The sequence below is a fragment of the Cydia amplana genome, chromosome 15 (assembly GCF_948474715.1).
Source record: "Cydia amplana chromosome 15, ilCydAmpl1.1, whole genome shotgun sequence".
NCBI classification, from domain to species: Eukaryota; Metazoa; Arthropoda; class Insecta; order Lepidoptera; family Tortricidae; genus Cydia; species Cydia amplana.
The window spans coordinates 13693934-13713568 of NC_086083.1; the positions used below are offsets into that span (position 1 = coordinate 13693934).

Below are 19635 nucleotides of genomic sequence, written 5' to 3' on the forward strand. Positions count from 1 at the left end.
TTTTTTAGGATTCCTTTAGTTTAGTCGACTAGGGTAACGGCACCAGTGGCCAGCCAGGTACCAGTGGTCAGCCTTTTGAGCCGTTTATTGGTCATAAATATCTGGTATATTCGTTTAAACAAATCGCGAGTACTCAAATAGGAGCTTTGATTCCTTATTGGTTAATACGTCACACGATAGGTGCGGTGAGGGAACGGGGGGAAGAAATATACTCGTTCATACAGGTGCTGTTTGTCGACGAGTGCAATAGTGTCATGTCCGCCATATTTTTTACTGCACGTGGTGTTCTCTTAACAGGCAAGAAAAACTATGTTTTAATGTTAAAAGTTATTGTTTTTGTTAATGATTGGTTTATTTATTAATTTATCTATTAAATTGCATTATATTTGAATGAAAATATCAATATTTCACTTATAAATTGAGTAGGCTGGCTACTGGATAACACTTTTTTCCAAAGAATCCAGTGCCCAGCCCTCCACGGCTGACCTTTGGGTTATTCATTTATTTTATTATTTTCGAGCCAATGCGACCGTTAGGATCGTTAAATTTACATTTTCAAATTTAGTTAGGCATGCCCTAGTCAATTTAAAGTAAAACCCAGTAGTCAGCCGCATTTGAAATAACGTTTTAATGCGGCTGAGCACTGGGATTCGCGGATCCAGTACTCGGCCATTGACCTTGCTTGGTACGTCGCCGCCAAACATATGTCCACATTTCTAAACCTTATCTCATTGAAATAAGGTTCAAAAGTGTATACGTATTTTTGACGTTAACTATACATAACTATCATTTTGCTTTTTCCTGGTCGGTATATGACTTTGTTTATTAATGGTAATTAGATCTGCATAGACTAGATTAATTATTTTTTACCGAATACCTACTAGGAACATAATTATATATTACCTGATTTACCTCATTAATTTTTGACGGATTCATTATTAGAAAATAAATATTGCGATTCTTAGTTTGCAAGAATAGTGTTAGTTAATTAAGTACCTATGGCCAACAAATTTCGTTTCATAAGAATTGTATGTACTTATAAGATTTATTTTTATTAAATAAGTAAACAAGTAGGTAAGTAATACATATGTATATGCAAAAAAAATATAAACTAAAATGAAAAACTACAACTAACTACAATAACTAAAATAGTGATAAAAATAGATATTACAATAACATCGTTGATTTTGATATATACAAAAAATTATAAACTAAAATTAAAAACTACAACTAACTACAATAACAATAACAAAAATTATAAAGAAAAATAAATATTATAATATCGTTGATTTTGATATAAATATTAGTGATTTTGATCTAATTATTATGAGTAGTTTATATAGGCTGAGTACTGGGTACACAGAGGCTGCTTACTGGATTTTGGAGGCTGACTACTGGAGAAAAGTGCCACTTTTTGTTTAAACTTAATTAGAGATATTATAAAGAGGATTGTTATTTTTTTAAATATTTTGTTTTAAAACTATGATAAACAATTGATCTAACCATGTCATTTGTTTAAGTATCCGACTAATCCTGTAAAAATGCCGAACGTTCAAACTTAAAAAAGTCGTTATAAGGCTGACTACTGGTGCCTTTACTGAATCCTTTGGAAAGGTTTGAAAATAATTTCTTAATGGTTTTCAGCTTCTGTTCTCCGTGTTGTACCAGAATATATGAAAGGAGAACCAGAGTACGGTATTTACGGAGACTACGACATCCAAGGTTGAGACGAATATGCCAGAGTACCTGTATCAAAAGATTTTGGGGCAAAACTAAAACTACCGTAACATTTTTTGGAAGATGTAAAGTTATAAATAGTAATAAAATAAGAAACACAAATATTACTAAGGGCTGAATTAGACGGCGCGCGAACTCGCATGCGATTTTAGTTAAGTACCTACATTGCGGACTGTTGGTTACGTCCAATTCAACCGACCGATCAAAACCCGCAATGTAATGAAACTCGCAAGCGAGTTCTCGCATCGTTTAAATGAGCCCTAATTCTAATAGTATAAGCCTGTGTGTATCACCACAACGAGAAGAACTGGCAAATCTACGAACACATAGTAACAGAGGGAATAGATAACATACATAATATTCTTTATTAATCGGATAAAAAGAGAGTGAGAGAGAGAAATTTTACTTATGGACTTTTGTGACTTTGATTTTTTTTAAATCTTTTGTATGATAATGGAATCAATTTAAGTGACCCTGGCTCGATTAATGGACTGACGAATTATAATTATACTCGATTTCTACGTTGTTGGTGACCTTGGCTTTTTATGTGAATATATTTAATTGACCGAGTGAAGTGTAGTTGAGTGGGTCTGCGTTTCAGATTGGGCCTAAGTAAATGCTATCGTATGTCCGCATTTCTCATTAGATTCCCGTGATATTTTGTACGCAACCTGCGTACATTTATTAAAAAATTTTTCCTACAATTAAGTTTTTGCATTTTTTCATATACTTAGGCGAATATATGGGGGTTCGCGAGGTCTGAAGCTGAAAAAGGAACTGTGTTCGTTAGAAACTGATTACAATAATGTAAATTCAGAGCGGGCCCGGCTTCAGGAGACGGTTGACAGGTTCACTGAGTGTAGTGCTGCGTATGAGCAGGCCCTGAAGGACATCAACTCATTGGAGAGAGCACTGCACGACGCCCACGAACAAATCTATGAGCTACAGGAGGCCCAAAACAATGCAGCAGCGGCACACACTCAGACCTTGTTCGAAGAACTGGTCCGGCCCGACTCTCAGTTGGTTGCCGCACCAATTGAAAACCCTGTGGCCACTACAGTTTTAGCCAATGATACTACCACACCAAGGTTAGTAAATTGCAGCGGAAACAAACTAAAGAAATATATTAAATTAAATAGACTCATGAAAAAAAAACAAAAGTTGTCAAAAATAAACAAATTGTTTTTAAAAAAACTGAGATTCTGTAAAATTAATGTTAATTTAGTGGATAAGTTAGATTTGTATTCTGCTCAGTTAGAAAATAGTCAATTACAATATGAAACCGACACACAGACTTTAAAATTAAAAATTCAGAGTTTGGAGGATTCAATACAATCCCTAGAAACAATAAATGACAGTTCGAAAAAGGTGATTAATGAATATTCTTTGGCCATGGATGACTTAATATCCCAGATTAAGCTTAATTCAGAGCGGTTTGAGTCACTGACCAATGCCCAGTCATGTACTTGTAGGCAAGTGACTGAACATTTGTCGACCAGTGTACTTGACCCAAGCCTGTGTGACCTGTATTGATAATATTTTCACTGATATTTTTCCTATTACTAAAAAAGTTATCAGCAATTTAGAATCAGACCACTTAGGTCAATTAATGGTATTTGAGGCATTAAGGAAAAATACTATGAGAAAACAAATAACTTTTGTACCAGTAACCTCGGACCGCGTGGAAAGAATGAAGCAAAGTTTAGTTCAGGCGCTACCCTTTTTGTCTTCCGATATGAGTCCTAATAGTATGTATAATTCATTCTTTCACACTTTTATGGAACATTATAATGCGATATTCACCTCAAAATCGGTCGTAGTTAATGGTGCATCAGTTTTTAGTGAGTGGGCTACTGCGGACTTACATCAACGAAGACGTGAACTGTATGCCTTGTATGAGGAACGGCGGTTTAATCAGAGTGATGAATTTAAAGAACATGTCAAGGAATATTCGAAGAAGTTTAAAGTAGATTGTCATATAGCTAAGCGAAATTATCTAAGTCAGAAAATAAAAAGTAGTTCCGACATTATTAAAGCAACCTGGAAAGTAATAAATGTGGAGACTGGTCGCTCGAAACACACAATTAAAGAACTTAAACTAAATATTGATAACAAAATTATAGATTCCAATTTAGAAGTAGCTACAGAATTTGAAAAATTTTTCACCGAGGTACCAGTATCCACAACTAAGGATTTAAATTCATCACCCTCATCTGCTGTTACATTATTAAAACATAACGCTCCAGAGTGTTGTGGAGACCTTCATTTTGAACATGTTTCTACCTCAGATGTAATAAAGGCGTTTAAATCAATTAATGTCAAAAAAACTAATGACCTCTGGGGAGTCTCTGTCCATGCTGTCAAATCCTTAGTAGAAATTGTAGCGCCTGACTTGGTAGTTATATTTAACAACAGTGTTGATTGCGGCGAGTTTCCTGATTTAATGAAACATAGTAAAGTAACTCCTTTATTTAAATCTGGTAGCAGCTCTGACCCCACTAACTTTAGACCGATATCTGTGCTACCAACATTTAGCAAGATTTTTGAAAAATTAGTTCTTTCTCAATTAGTACGACATTTTAACGTTAATAATTTAATGCATAATAAGCAGTTTGGTTTTACGCGGGGTCGCTCAACAACCGATGCTGGTGTTGAGCTAATTAAGCATATTTTCGATGCCTGGGAGGAGTCACGAGATGCTTTAGGTATCTTCTGTGATTTGTCTAAGGCCTTCGACTGCGTTTGTCATGAAACATTAATCAGGAAACTTCATTATTATGGAGTTAGAGGATCGGCACTGAATTTACTTAAGTCCTACTTAAATGGTAGAATACAAAGGGTCGATGTGAGTGGACAGCGATCACCGGGGTCATTGGTCTCTATGGGTGTACCGCAGGGGTCAATATTGGGGCCTTTCCTGTTCCTTATCTACATAAATGACTTGCCATTCCTTGTAAAGACCCACCATGATATAGTGTTGTTTGCAGACGACACCTCACTTATTTTCAAAGTCAAACGACAGCAACAAGCTTACAATGATGTAAACGATGCTATTTCAAAAGTAGTAAATTGGTTCAATGTTAATAATTTATTGTTAAATGAGAAAAAGACTAAATGTATTAAGTTTGTCACTAGTAGTAACGTTAGGCATGTGCAAACAAGTGTCATTGTGAAGGATGAGGAATTGGAATTAGTTGATAGTACAGTTTTTCTTGGTATAACTTTAGATTCTAAACTCCAGTGGGGTCCCCATATTGCTACTCTTTCGAATAGACTGAGTTCTGCAGCTTTTGCAGTGAGCAAAATCCGTCAGTTAACTGATGTGAAAACAGCTCGATTAGTATATTTTAGTTACTTCCATAGCATTATGGCATATGGTATTTTACTATGGGGTGGTGCTTCAGAGATAAATACCATTTTTGTTCTGCAGAAGAGGGCTATTCGAGCAATATACAAAATGAACCATAGAGACTCACTTAGAGATAAATTTAAGGAAATTGACATAATGACAGTGCACTGTCAATACATTTATGAGAATATTCTGTATGTACATAAAAATATTGTAAATTTTAGAAAAAATTGTGAAATTCATAATATTAATACTAGAAATAAACATAAGCTCGCAGTGCCCTTCACTCGGCTCCATAAAATTAAAAAATCATTCATGGGTAACTGTGTGAGATTTTATAATAAACTTCCAAACCATATTACTGAATTATCTATTAATAAATTTAAGAATTATGTAAAGCGTAAACTTATATCTAAAGCGTATTATACCACACAAGACTACATGAATGATAAAACAACGTGGGATTAATTGTTATTCGAAATGATTATTTATATATTAGGTATATTTGATTAATGATGAGGAAATTGATATTCCGAATATTCCGATGTTTGTACTTCTTTTGTGTTTTTTATTTATTTATTTGACATTTAGATTTTATTCTAGAAACATTCTAGACTAGTATTTTTTATACAATTTTTTTTCATGTTTGACGATCCTTTTGTGAAATTCTTAAATTTGTGTTAAATTTGATTTGTATAATAATCCAATATTATTATGGAATAATAACATCAATAAATTGCTCTGATAATTAGCTTAAGATAATTTATAAGTATGTTACGATTCATAAGTGCTTGTTGCTAGGCCTACATGAATAAAGATATTTTTTGACTTTTGACTTTGTCTACAGCTCACAGAACCTCTAGTACAATAGTCGATAAGATAATGAAAATTAAGTGAATTATGATGTATAACTTTTAAATGATAAGAACTGTATGATGTAACATAAAAAATGTTTCATTTGTATCAAAGGTACCGTAAAATGGGGTGAGTAGGGTTGGCGGGGAGAGTTGGGTTATGAATGGGGAGAGAAGGGATGAAAGGGGGGTGAGATGGGATTTTAAGGCTACTGCTACAAAAATAATGTATTCCAATTTAAAATGGAGCAGATACTCATAATAAAAAAAATCGATCCAACAATGTATGAAATCCCATCTCACCTCTATTACGAGGGACTACGGGGTGAGGTGAGATTTCCTGTTTATCGTCAAAGTTATGAAATAGAACTACCCATAATAAAATAAAAACTAAAATACAAACGTCCGGAACACTTAATTATTATATATGTTACCAGAAAATTGTAAACACTCGTCATATTATAATCTCGCTAGTTACATTATAAACTGACGGTAGGGAGATTATAATCTAACCTAACCTTAACCTACGTTAGATTATAAACTAACGGATTCACAATCTCGGTGTCATATACACCATTCAGTTTGCATATGTAAAAATAAAATGTTATCGAGGTTTGAATGTCAGTTTTGCCCCTACTCACCCCATTTTACGGTACAGTGTTTTACGCGCAACTTTTTGTGTATACTTACTTGAATATTTTGTTCAAATATCAATAAACTGTTGTTGCATTTATTGGGCGTTTTAACTCTCTGCATATTTAATATTAGTGGGGCAGTTAGCATCAATAACATATCAGACTACGCGTCAAAAGTATCTACCATTCTCTTATAACTTAATAAATAGACATATCTCTATGAAGAACAAATATCTGGGAGACCGAGCTTTGCTCGGAAAACATACAAAAACTCAAAAATGCGCGTTTTCCCAGAGATAAAACCTAGCTCGTTAGAGCCCCGTTATCGAAATCGTTAGAGCCGTTCCCGAGATCCCCGAAATATATATATACATATAAATAAATAAATAAATATACAAGAATTGCTTGTTTAAAGTTATAAGATCTATTGTGACATACTTTTTAACAGGAACTGTGGAGATATATCTCTAGTAGATTTATTGGCGCGTTTTTTCACCCGCTGCTTTAAAGAGTTATTAGTTTGACTAAGATCGGACACCGGCAAAGATCATATAATGAAAAATCACACTTATGGTCGGTTGCACCAAACTGTTTGCCATCGTTAAAGAGTTCGCTAAATTGTATTGTATGGAAAGTTTCATAGTAAACCGCCGCGGCGCGCCGGGTGACGTTGATCAGTCTGTCAAGTGCGGATGGTGCAACTGGCACTTAACCTTTTGAACGCCACAATGACCGATATATCCGCACCGTAGGTTCAACGCCAAAGACCGATTAATCGGTCACAGACCACAGAGCAACATAGACCTACGTGCATAAGCATAAAGTTCAATTTCGGTTTTGACACTTTGGTGACGTGGCGTCAGCGTGACTGTTTTTGTATTTGACACGGCGTCGAAAAGGTTAATGTGATAAGATCGTATAATGAAAATTCACGCTTAATGTAGGGAAATTATTTAAAATCGCGTTTAATTGGGACACCATTTTGTGCAGCACGACCTCACCGGCCTGCTCAACTTGCCAACATTAAAAATCCCCGTAAAAGGCTTGAATTTGCATCATATCTACGTACGATCTTACCCGGTGTCGGATCTCAGTCGAACTCATCTACCAAATTGACATCATAATCCTAAAATCAGAATTAAGCTAATAGTTTTGAATCTCCATACAATACGTATTACGTACGTAGGTATCTGGGGGCACGGCAGTGCCCCCGCCAAGTCGAGCTACGTATTTCAGTTCACCATAAAATATCTCAATGTCGAATCTCATACACGTAGGTGGACGTCTTATAGATCTTCATTCTTTATTCAAAAGTGCGATAAACAAAGTCTGTAGTGCGCCATACTTGATGTGGACTCTTCTTGATACGAGGGCACAGCAAACTGGGGCCCCTATTCGAGATGTACAACTGTCAGATTTCGCGTCCACTTCAAATCAACAGTCGATTGAATCGCATGTTCATCAACTGCGGATTTGTTACAATCAAGAAAAATCAACTTAGTTTTATTTCTAATATAAGGTTTATAAGGTTCACAATGGTTTGGTTTAGTTGTCACCTATATAGGTATAACTGTGGATTGCATGTGGATTGCTAATGTCAAATTTTGACACAGGATTATTCCGATTCAACGGGAGTTTAACACGATACGTTCAAACGCCGCTTGTCGAATACCCCTCCAGAAGGGCTATGACGGCCGTCTCTTTATCATCTGTCACCATGCCTGTCACGTTCTAACAACTATGTAAGTGCGAAAGTGACGCATGACATGACAGGTGATAAAGGTTTCATCCTACCGACTGCGCCATGTAGTAGTTTTGAATAAAACACTATCTAAGAGTATTCAATGGTGGTATATTCTCTAAAATAACTACTTAACTTAAAAAATTGTTACATATTTTACTCTGGGAGCGATATGCAGTCCGTGTACCCGGCAATAGCGAAAGTGGGGCGGGGCTAGACGTAATTGCTGTCATAGACTATTTTGTTAAGGCAGCGTCACACTGTGTCAATTAATGTGACTTTACACTCTACTACAATTTCTACTAGTCGATTGGCTTGAATTTTGATGGAAATTTATAATTCTAAGTAAAGCTTAGGACAAGATTCATTTAGTTTTTAATTCTGGATTTCTAAACATGTCACACACAAATTATACCTACCTACACTGATTGGGCTTTGAGTAAATGGTTAATTTTGGGAAGAATGATATATATTCCATCCTATTGTTATCTAGACATTCAGTTGCGGCTCTTCTTGTTTCACAAAAATAAACGTGGGTCTTACTCGTAAAAAAAATAATATCAAAAATTCTAAAAACTGTTTTTTTACTACGGCTGGCTCTTTATCTGGTCTAACATCTTAAGTAACAAATAGATTTTTTTTACATAAGGGCATCCAACAATACAAAGTATCAAGAGCTTTAAGTTCGACTTTATCGCCCAGTTAATATTATCACGTATAGAATCCGCACTCACTCTCAATTTGTGTGGTACGTGCCTTAAATTATTTAAACAACAGTTCTATCAGGAATCGTTCCACGGAGTCCGATTTGACTCGAGAAATTGACAGATGATAACTGACCAGATTAGATCATGTTACCTATTTGTATAATAATTGCGTATGTCGATTAGGTACTGGACAGATAGCGTTTTAAAATCTAACAGTTCGGTCATTTTAAATGACTATAAAATAAAATTACCATTTATAACAAAGGCATCGGCTGAATAGTGTCACCACCACATTGTTAATACTACTTACTAAGTAGCCAAGCCACTTCTCGTCATTTTTTCGAGTTAAATCGCCCCAGAGCAGTCACGTAATATCTTTATATCTATACCTAGCCAAGCCGGATATGTCAGTAGCAATGTAAAGAAAACTAAAGTATGGTATCCCTAGGAAACGAACAAAAAGCAGCAATGGACATCGAACATCGATGAAATCTAAACAAGACAGTTCCACAGATAAGATATAAATGACACGCGATTTTCGAATAATTCAAACGTAGTGTTGCTAACCCGCGATTTTTCAAGTTTGCCGCCTTTTTCTACTGACAAGATTTGTTTGACCAAGTAGGTATACTCATATTGTACCCATGATTGCGACGTTGGTGTGACGTTCATTGAATTACTTTGACAAATAACATTGAACGAGGTTAAATTTCCGATCTGATCCCAAAGTCATTACAGCGATGAAGATTAATTAAATTATTTCGAATACCTCCAGCAATTAACCAATTTGAATAAAAAGACGGAGCGAGCCGTGACTGGAATGTGCCTTCATTAGCTATCTTTGATTTCTTATTATTAATTAACCTTTTCCACGCCGTGTCAAACACAAAAGCTGTCACTCAGACGCCACATGATTGAAGTGTCAAAACTGAAGTTGAACTTTATGTACCTATATGCACGTAGTAGGTCTATGTTGCTCTGTGGTCTGTGACCGATTAAACGGTCTTTGGCGTTGAACCTACGGTGCGGATATATCGGTCATTGGCGTCCAAAAGGTTAAGGAATGATTTGATTTTACAATTTGTTAAAGCCTTGTTATTGTTATCATACGACTTTGACACGACTGGCAGTGCACCAATCAGCGCGAACGATCATTATATCAATATTAAAACCTTATTATCTGTACGGATATGATAGTTGATAGATATTAAATTAAACCTTATTATATAAGCGCTGGTGGCCTAGTGGTAAGAGCGTGCGACTTGCACTCCGGAGGTCGCAGGTTCGAACCTCGGCTTTTCGGTGAAGGAAAACATCGTGAAGAAACCGGACTAATCCCAATACGGGCCTAGTTGACACTCTGGGTCGGAAGGTCAGATGGCAATCGCTTTCGTAAAAACTAGTGCCCACGCCAATTACTGGGATTAGTTGCCAAGCGGACGCCAGGCTCCCATGAGCCGTGGCAAAATGCCGGGACAACGCGAGGAATATGATGATTATCTGTACGGATATGATGGTCGTTTTTGTCTACGTGACAGCGTGATAAAACGGTGTCCGTCACTTTCTATCCCGGGGAGTTAAAAAGTGACATTTTATTCACGTAAAGCGATCCATAATACGCTTGCTGATTTTAAAATATGAATACAGCTCAAGCAACTCTTTATGAGGTAAAGAAGAAATTAGAAAGAAACAAAAGATATGGCGCTGCGCAAAATTGTGTCTTACAAAATTGGGGTTTAGTCTCATCTTCGCCTTAGTGGAAATGCAGCCTAAAACGCTCGCAGAAGGCAGAGGCACCCTTTTCTTTTAAGCTTGTTAGAGAGAGGGCACTGGATAGCGGAAAGGCTCTCCTTAACCCCAGAAACTTTGTTAATAAGTAACTTAAGTTGGACAACAACATCCCTTACACGTGTACTTATATTATACTCCTTATACAATGGTGCCCTTTTGCTAATGTGTGGTAAATTATTAATACAGTTACATTGACCTAATGTAAATTTGGATGTATGATATATCTAAATCACTATACATGTGTAACATTTGAAGGGGTCCATTGATTTCTTCAGGATTAGATCATCGGATCCTGAGTTAATGGCAATGAAACCAACTGTGAATACCCTTTCAATCAAATAAAAAAATCACAAAAAAATAAAAAAGTCCCGACCAGTTAAAAAAGAAGTAGTTTGAAAATTAATGTCGTTTTATAGGATTTAGGTAAATAAGTCTCATCGATATTATTTTTAGACCGTCTAATTATCAAATATTATGTACTTATAGAGCTGTTTAGATGACAACAGTTTCACTCACTTTAATTTTTAGTAGAAGGACCCCCGAAGGGCCCGAAACATGTCGCCAATAGCGACAAAAAATTCAAGTGAGTGAAACCGTTGGCGTCTAAACAGTTTAAAATATGTCTCACGAAAGTTTAATATTTACAGAGCTTGGAATCGCTCTGCTATATTTCTACTTCTCTCGTGCTTTTATTAAATTTCTAGGAACACGAACGCGAGGCCTAGAAACCTATAGACGCAACTGAACTAAACTGTCATTCAATAGAACTTGCTAACTATGTAAACAAAAGTTACTAGTAATTTGACATTCAGTGTCAATTTTAGTATGGCGGTTTGTTTACATAGTTAGCAAGTTCTATTGAATGACATTTTAAGGGATCTCGTACCTATTTTAGATTTAACAATTTGTATCGGCTTTGGAATGGTTTTGACACGACGACTCTATCGTCTCGTATCGTGTCGTCGACGTTATCTTACGGCATCCTGAAGTGAGCCTGTGGCTTTGATTGATTGATTGATTTATTCTTTGGTAAAATTTGTTGTTTTACAAGTCAAGTTTTTTACATATTTACATAATGAGATTAAAATACTTATATTTACACATTTTTACATTTACAACCAAATCTTAAACTACGTAATTAATTCAACATAAATAATAATATTACAATTTCTTCTTAGAACTACTTAAACATTCATTTAATGATCTCCACGAAGAAACCAGTCTACACTGTAGCACGCCCGTGCGATTAGCAGCGATTTGAGTTTCCTGGTAAACTCAATGGCTCTTACGCAATACACAAATGGACAGTTTTCAGCAACTTTTCCAAGGTGTACTTACGAGAACTAATGACCAACGCATTTGTGGATGCGTAGGCGACGTGAAGTAAATGATGGATTGAGAGGACAGCCAAGAAAGGCCCCCCGCGGAGTGCATGATGACAGGATTGTAGGCATTAGAGCACTCATTATTCATACGTTGTGAGCTTCCCTTCACGTAACTATATCTGTATCAGTTGTCCTCACTGATTATTGATACTCACCAAAAAATGTACCTAGTTATACTTCCTGTACCTACACAGTTTATACAATAAATATTTCTGATTTATGATTTCTGATTTCTGATAGTGCGGCTCCTTTCCTGAGAAATTATAAATAAATAAATATCAGTTTACATCTTACACAGATCAGCGTAGGCCCAAACTAAGCAAAGCTTGTATTGTACTTATATAGATAAATATATACTTATACATAGATAACACCCATGACTCAGGAACAAATATTTGTTCTCAACCCACAAATAAACTGCCGTATTCGAACTTCAAGATATTCACAAGAGACGACACGTACGAGATCCATTCTAGATACGTTATAGTTTAGATTTCAACTAGTTCTCTTTTGCAGCGCAATTCGGGCAACCAATGTCACTTTTACGATAGATCGTGTTAGATATCTATTAGATGTGAATTAGATCTCTAAGTAATATTTTGTGGAAATCGTTCAAGAGTATCTCCAGAATCGCGGAAATGTCAAATTTGACAGGTTAGATCTTAAACATATCGTTATCGTATCTTGACGATATCTAAAAGATACCTAATAGATGTCTATTACAAAATCGGAATCGGGCCCAATTACCCTTACCGGGATTCGAACCCAAGATCATCGGCTTCACAGGCAGGGTCACTAATACCCACCAGGCCAGACCGGTCGTCAAAACTGCCAGATATGAAAGACATCGATTTAGGTAAGATAACTAAGCGATTATCCACGACATCCCTAATAAAGGGAACCGTAACAACGTGTTTTGCTAACTGATATTGTTGAACCCTTGATAAAATCGGCTTAATTGCGAATTAGAACCAGAATAGCAGACCATTATCGATCGACAGGTGAGGAAAAGGCCAGGCTACGTTTGTGCCATGCCTTATACCCAGCCATATTTCGCAAGGTAAACCAATACTATTTGGACTTTTACTATGAGATCAATTTACAATTTTTTTATAATCATTTATTTACAAACAAGATATATACAGTGTATGACCAATGATATTATATAACCATAGATAGGTTATACTCATACTTGAAGAGCACAAAAAATACTTCCATATTTATTTCTGTGCCCACGAAGAAATCTGTTATTTTTGATTAATTTTCTCATTACATCCATCTTTGTCACACTCGTTGTTAAACATAAGGTCATCTCTTTCTCTTTTGGTGTGCGGGAGCTCGTTAGCACGTGCACATTTCTCGCTTGTTCAGCCATGACTAAAGGCAACTTGTCCAATTTGTCACAAGTTAAGCGCTTCAATTTTGGAACGCCTATAACCTATCTTGAGTTATAAATCATTGTGTATGACTAAAAGAAATTAAAAACTAGCTTAAATCTAAAATAGGCCCTTGAGGCATTGTACCAAGGATGCTGGCGAATGGCATTAATTTTCGTCAATTGGAAGTCATTTTTTTTATGGGAGAGCTACCATAGTCCGACAGTAAAATTTATCGTATAACTTACATATTCACTTTAAAGAGTATGGCTAAGGGTTGTAAAATTCATATAATAAATACCGTAAAATGGGATGAGTAGGGTTCGCGGGGAGAGTTGGGTTATGAATGCTGGATAAGGGATGAAAGGGGGGTGAGATGGAATTTTAAGGCTACTGCTACAAAAATAATGTATTCCAATTTAAAATGGAGCTATAGTAATACTCATAATAAAATAAAACGATCCAACAATCTTCTAAAATCACCTTTGTATGAAATTCCATCTCACCCCAATTACGAGGGACTACGGGGTGAGGTGGGATTCCCTGTTTATCGTCAAAGTTATGAAATTGAATTACCCAAAATAAAATAAAAACTAAAATACAAAGGCCGTGAGTTCAAGTCCACTCAAGACAGTAATTATTCCACTTTTAAATTTATTCTAAGCTTTATAGCATCGGTCGCAGACGTTTCTGCTTGTAAAATTAAATTAAAATACAAACGTCCGGAACACTTATTATATACACCATTCAGTTTGCATATGTAAAAATAAAATGTTATCGAGGTTTGAATGTCAGTTTTGCCCCTACTCACCCCATTTTACGGTAATCGAACCTGCGGCGGAAGCATGGTAGGATTTTTATCACCTTTAACTATGCCTGTCACTTTCGCACTTATATACGTGTTAGAACGTGACAGGCATGGCGTGACAGGTGATAAAGATGCGACCATGCTACAACCGCTGTTCATGAAATGTGAAACTTGAAACTAGACTTTAATTCCAATTAGCCTGGTTAACTCACGATGTTTTCCTTCATTTTCATACATAAGTTCCGAAGACATCAATGGTACGAGCCGGGGTTTGAACCCGCGCCCTCCGGGTTGAAAGTCGCTCGGACCACTAGGCTACCACCGCTCTACAAAAACAAGACATCGTCTATAGAGTTAATGCGCCGCCGTAATCGGCCCCCGATGTAAATGAATTATCTTCAAACAGCGTACGTGATTCCGCTACCCCGCCGGGCAGTGACGCCCAAACTTTCAGGGGCGTTTTTGGACGGTCTTTTTTATATGTATCGCGTCGAATGATGGTCTCATGACAGTTGCTTCAAGTCTCTAGGTTGGACTTAATTGAAAATAATAATTGAAAAAAGCGGTCAGGTGCGAGTCGGACTCGCCCATGAAGGGTTCCGTATATAGGGGATTTATGACGTATAAAAAAAAAACTACTTACTAGATCTCATTCAAACCAATTTTCGGTGGAAGTTTACATGGTAATGTACATCATATATTTTTTTTAGTTTTATCATTCTCTTATTTTATAAGTTACAGGGGGGGGGACACACATTTTACCACTTTGGAAGTGTCTTTCGCGCAAAGTATTCAGTTTAGAAAGTAATGATTATTAGAAACCTCAATATAATTTTTGAAGACCTATCCATAGATACCCCACACGTATGGATTTAATGAAAAATGTTTTTTTGAGTTTCAGTTCTAAGTATGGAGAACCCCTAAAATGTATTGTTTTTTTTTTCTATTTTTATGTGAAAATCTTAATGCGGTTCACAGAATACATCTACTTATCAAGTTTCAACAGTATAGTTCTTATAGTTTCGGAAAAAAGTGGCTGTGACATACGGACGGACAGACAGACAGACAGACAGACATGACGAATCCATAAGGGTTCCGTTTTTTGCCATTTGGCTACGGAACCCTAAAAATGTGTTACATTAAATGTTACATTCCTAAATAACTGTAAGTACTAAACTTCCAAAAAATGTCTAATGACAAACATTTTACGTGACCGCTACTCCATAATGAAAGAGGACTGTTAGATCTAAAATTATCAGAGTTTTGCCGCTACTGAGCAAGCTACGCTACGCTACGAGCCTACGAGCGCTTGGAGCGCTATATACGAAGAGATATTCTACTAACTTGTCCTACGTGTGCTTATTTTCTTGCTACGGACTACGGCGTAGTGAAACAAAATGGGAGCCCGATTCAGGCTTGATGACTTGTTACGGTTTTGATTTTATTTTGATACGACCTTAAAGATCGTTGCACGCTGATTGGTACCTGCGAAACGAAGTGAAATCCATCTATTTATTCCATCATAAACCTAGGCCTACTGCGTGTCGGACAACGCGAAATGAAGCATTTCGTACGAATTCATTTATAAAACATAGTTTTACATGTCAATCACAGAATGACAATCACATGAGAAGCACATACGTAAGTTACCTGTACCAAAGAAAGCCCATCGTTATTTTTATTTTATATTTTTCTTATGTTTAAAAACGTGCGCTGGTGGCCTAGCAGTAAGAGCGTGCGACTTGCAATCCGGAGGTCGCGGGTTCGAACCCCGGCTCTTACCAATAAGTTTTTCGGAACTTATGTACGAAATATCGTTTAATATTTACCAGTCGCTTTTCGGTGAAGGAAAACATCGTGAGGAAACCGGACTAATCCCAATACGGGCCTAGTTTACCCTCTGGGTTGGAAGGTCAGATGGCAGTAGCTTTCGTAAAAACTAGTGCCCACGCCAATTACTGGGATTAGTTGCCAAGCGAACCCCAGGCTCCCACGAGCCGTGGCAAAATGCCGGGACAACGAGAGGAAGATGATTTTTCTTATGTTTAAACTAACTTGCCGTTTTGTCTATGGTACTAACGAACATATGGACGCAAAATTTGAACCCATTCACAATTATAAAAGTAGAAAATATTGAAATTAGGCAAGGTATTTCTTAAGCAATCAATTATATATGCTTTGTAAAGAATTACAAAAAATTCAGTATGAAATAACTAACTTCATCGCGATTGAAATTAAAAGGTAGAGTCAATCATGGACACATTTAGGACATTAAACTCATGGAAATGCTTATATGCAAACAAGGAAGTACCCACTTCAAAAGCGTGCATTCACCCATTGTGCTACACCTACGATAAAACAATAACTTTTTCATCGTACGACTCCGTTTTGCATATCGTAAAGTTTGAGTGCCGCTGGCGCGCGGGCGTCCAGCGCTATATAAAGTGCGGCTCGGCCCGCCGCTGAGCATTCTCGGGGAGCAACAGGTGGCAGGCACTCAGGTGAGTTGAGCATTGAGCGTTGAGCGTTGAGCGTGTTGAGCGCTGAGCGGAGCGTGCGGAAAATTATAACAATCGGGGTTTAGCTTTAAAGTTGAACGTGTAATTTGACATTTTATTTTTTGACTAGGTGATATAAAAATAATATAGATCATTTATTCATCAAATTTTGTTAATAACACAATCCTTAAAAAATAACTTAAAAATAAACTAATCAAAAAGACCACCGCGAGCTGTACCGGGTGCTAAGGTGCCCATCACACTGGCTGCGTTGCCACGTTGGATAGCAATAATTATAAAAATAATTAGTTTTTATTTTATTTTAAATTAAGCTAGGTATTTATATTTTTAACTAATTTGAAAATGGAGGTTCGAAATTCGTCCTGACGAACCCTGATGAAGGAATACTGAAGAAACCGAGAAAACTTACAAAATATTGTAGGCATGCATGGTGATTTGGATAGTACTTATGTCTTGCATATTCATTCCATTTTTTGGAACTGGAACTGTTGTGTGGAACTGTTGGTGATAACCATAAAATGATGACACTATATTGTTTTGGAATGTGGGTGGGCGTTTTTTTTTTTGGATTTTTTATGTTATTTCTACTCAGAATCACGAGCTCTTTAGCTAATAGGAGAAAAAAAGTGTCCCATTCCATACATTTTTCGATCTTTCCATTCCGCGACCGCCATACAAAGTCTATGAAAAATGGTGACGTAATGGAAATAAAAACCTAAGGACACTTTTTTTCTCCTATTAGGATAGAAAGAGCTCGTGATTCTGAGTAGCAATAACATAAAAAATCCCAAATTTGAAAAAAAAAGTGTAGAGGACAACAAAAAAAAAAGCGGCCAAGTGCGAGTCGGACTCGCCCATGAAGGGTTCCGTATTTAGGGGATTTATGACGTATTAAAAAAATAACTACTTACTAGATCTTGTTCAAACCAATTTTCGGTGGAAGTTTGCATGGTAATGTACATCATATATTTTTTTTAGTTTTATCATTCTCTTATTTTAGAAGTTACAGGGGGGGGGGGGGAACACACATTTTACCACTTTGGAAGTGTCTCTCGCGCAAACTATTCAGTTTAGAAAAAAAATGATATTAGAAACCTCAATATCATTTCTGAAGACCTATCCCACGTATGGGTTTGATGAAAAAATTTTTTTTGAGTTTCAGTTCTAATCTAAGTATGGGGAACCCCCAAAAAAAATTTTTTTTTTCTATTTTTGTGTGAAAGACTTAATGCGGTTTACAGAATACATCTACTTACCAAGTTTCAACAGTATAGTTCTTATAGTTTCGGAAAAAAGTGGCTGTGACATACGGACGGACAGACGGACAGACAGACAGACAGACATGACGAATCTATAAGGGTTCCGTTTTTTGCCATTTGGCTACGGAACCCTAAAAACGCCCGGGTGCTTCTTATTGTTAAAGATTATTCCAATATTGTTCTGTGAAAACAAGTGAGACAAGTAAGGAAGTTTTAATAGCTAATTTTGGTTAGATAGGTTGAAAATAAAAAACACAGCTTTTTGTCCTATTTTTATATAACTTACAATTGATAAGTATTCACATGTTATATTCACTACTTACTTAAGGCTCCGTTAACGATTTTAGAGCCAAAATGTAAAATTGATAGATTTAGTCGTTGAAATAGTACTCCTTTTGTTACGTAATATCTAAATAACAAGTATTGGTTTCTATTAACACACGTCTTCTCATCTTGCCTTTTAATAATATAAAGGTCCCGAGTGTGCGTCATGTATATGACGAGACCCTTCTCAGTTTTTAAAAATTCATCAAAAAATTATGACAAGAAGGGGCAGTTTTAAAAAATTCATCAAAAAATTATAGTTATAAATTATAAAAAATGATATATAAAAACAGATTTAGAAAATGTTGTAGATTGTTTAAGTATCAAAATTACGTTGAAATTAAGTCGATTTTCACAAAAAATGTTCACTTGTTTTGAAGTAATTTCTGGTGAAAATTGATTTCGTCTAACTTTCATTTACTCTTGTTCAATATCATATAACAAAAATATTGTCTATGCAAGTTGGAGTACAGGATATGTGTAATACAAAATTACCATTTTTAGCAGTCCAAACTTTACGAAATTTACAAATAAGATCGACTAAATCAGTGCTTTACGCGCGTTTACCTAAACGTCCATCAGAAAAAAAATCATTACTAATTTAGTGAGTCAGTTTTCAAAAAAATGATCTGTACAAATGCAAGATAAAAAGACGTGCTAATAGATACCAGTACTTGTTAATTGTTATTTCTATTACGTAACAAAAGGTGTACAATATCATCGACTAAATCTATCAATTTTACATTTTTGCGACTAAAATCGATACCGGCCTTTAAAGGCCATTAAATAACACGAATACTCATAGGAAATCATTTATTTGGGCTGTGTATAAAATAGTATAAAAATAATGTATAAAAATATGCCAATTGAATTAGGTGGTGGCATTTTTAATTGAAAATAGTTTTTTGCCAAATAAGCATAATTTTATTTATTTTCCTAAAAGATTCAATCCAAAATAAATAAAATTCGACAAAATAATAAAAGTTGTTCGTAATAAAATGACGGTAAAAATAAATTTCGTTATTCGTAATAAATTAAGGTTTATTAGAAAACTTGGCTTGGCAGACTTTTAATTTAAAAGGAGGAAAACACTTGAACTCAGTTTACATTTTTAACTTACCTAATTTTAATATATTAGCTAGGTACCTAT

General features: G+C 35.8%; 1 protein-coding gene across 2 annotated transcripts in view; it reads left to right on the top strand.

The window, feature by feature from the left end:
* Positions 1 to 16811: 16811 nt before the first annotated feature.
* The window catches only part of LOC134654625 (CAPA peptides), a 193575-nt gene continuing 190751 nt past the window's right edge, over positions 16812 to 19635 (top strand). Inside the window, exon 1 of one of the 2 annotated variants that reach the window (XM_063510097.1) lies at positions 16812 to 16884. The gene's annotated coding sequence lies outside the window, so the exon portion shown is untranslated. The remainder of the gene's footprint in view (positions 16885 to 19635) is intronic. The other variant, XM_063510096.1, reaches the window with a different exon arrangement.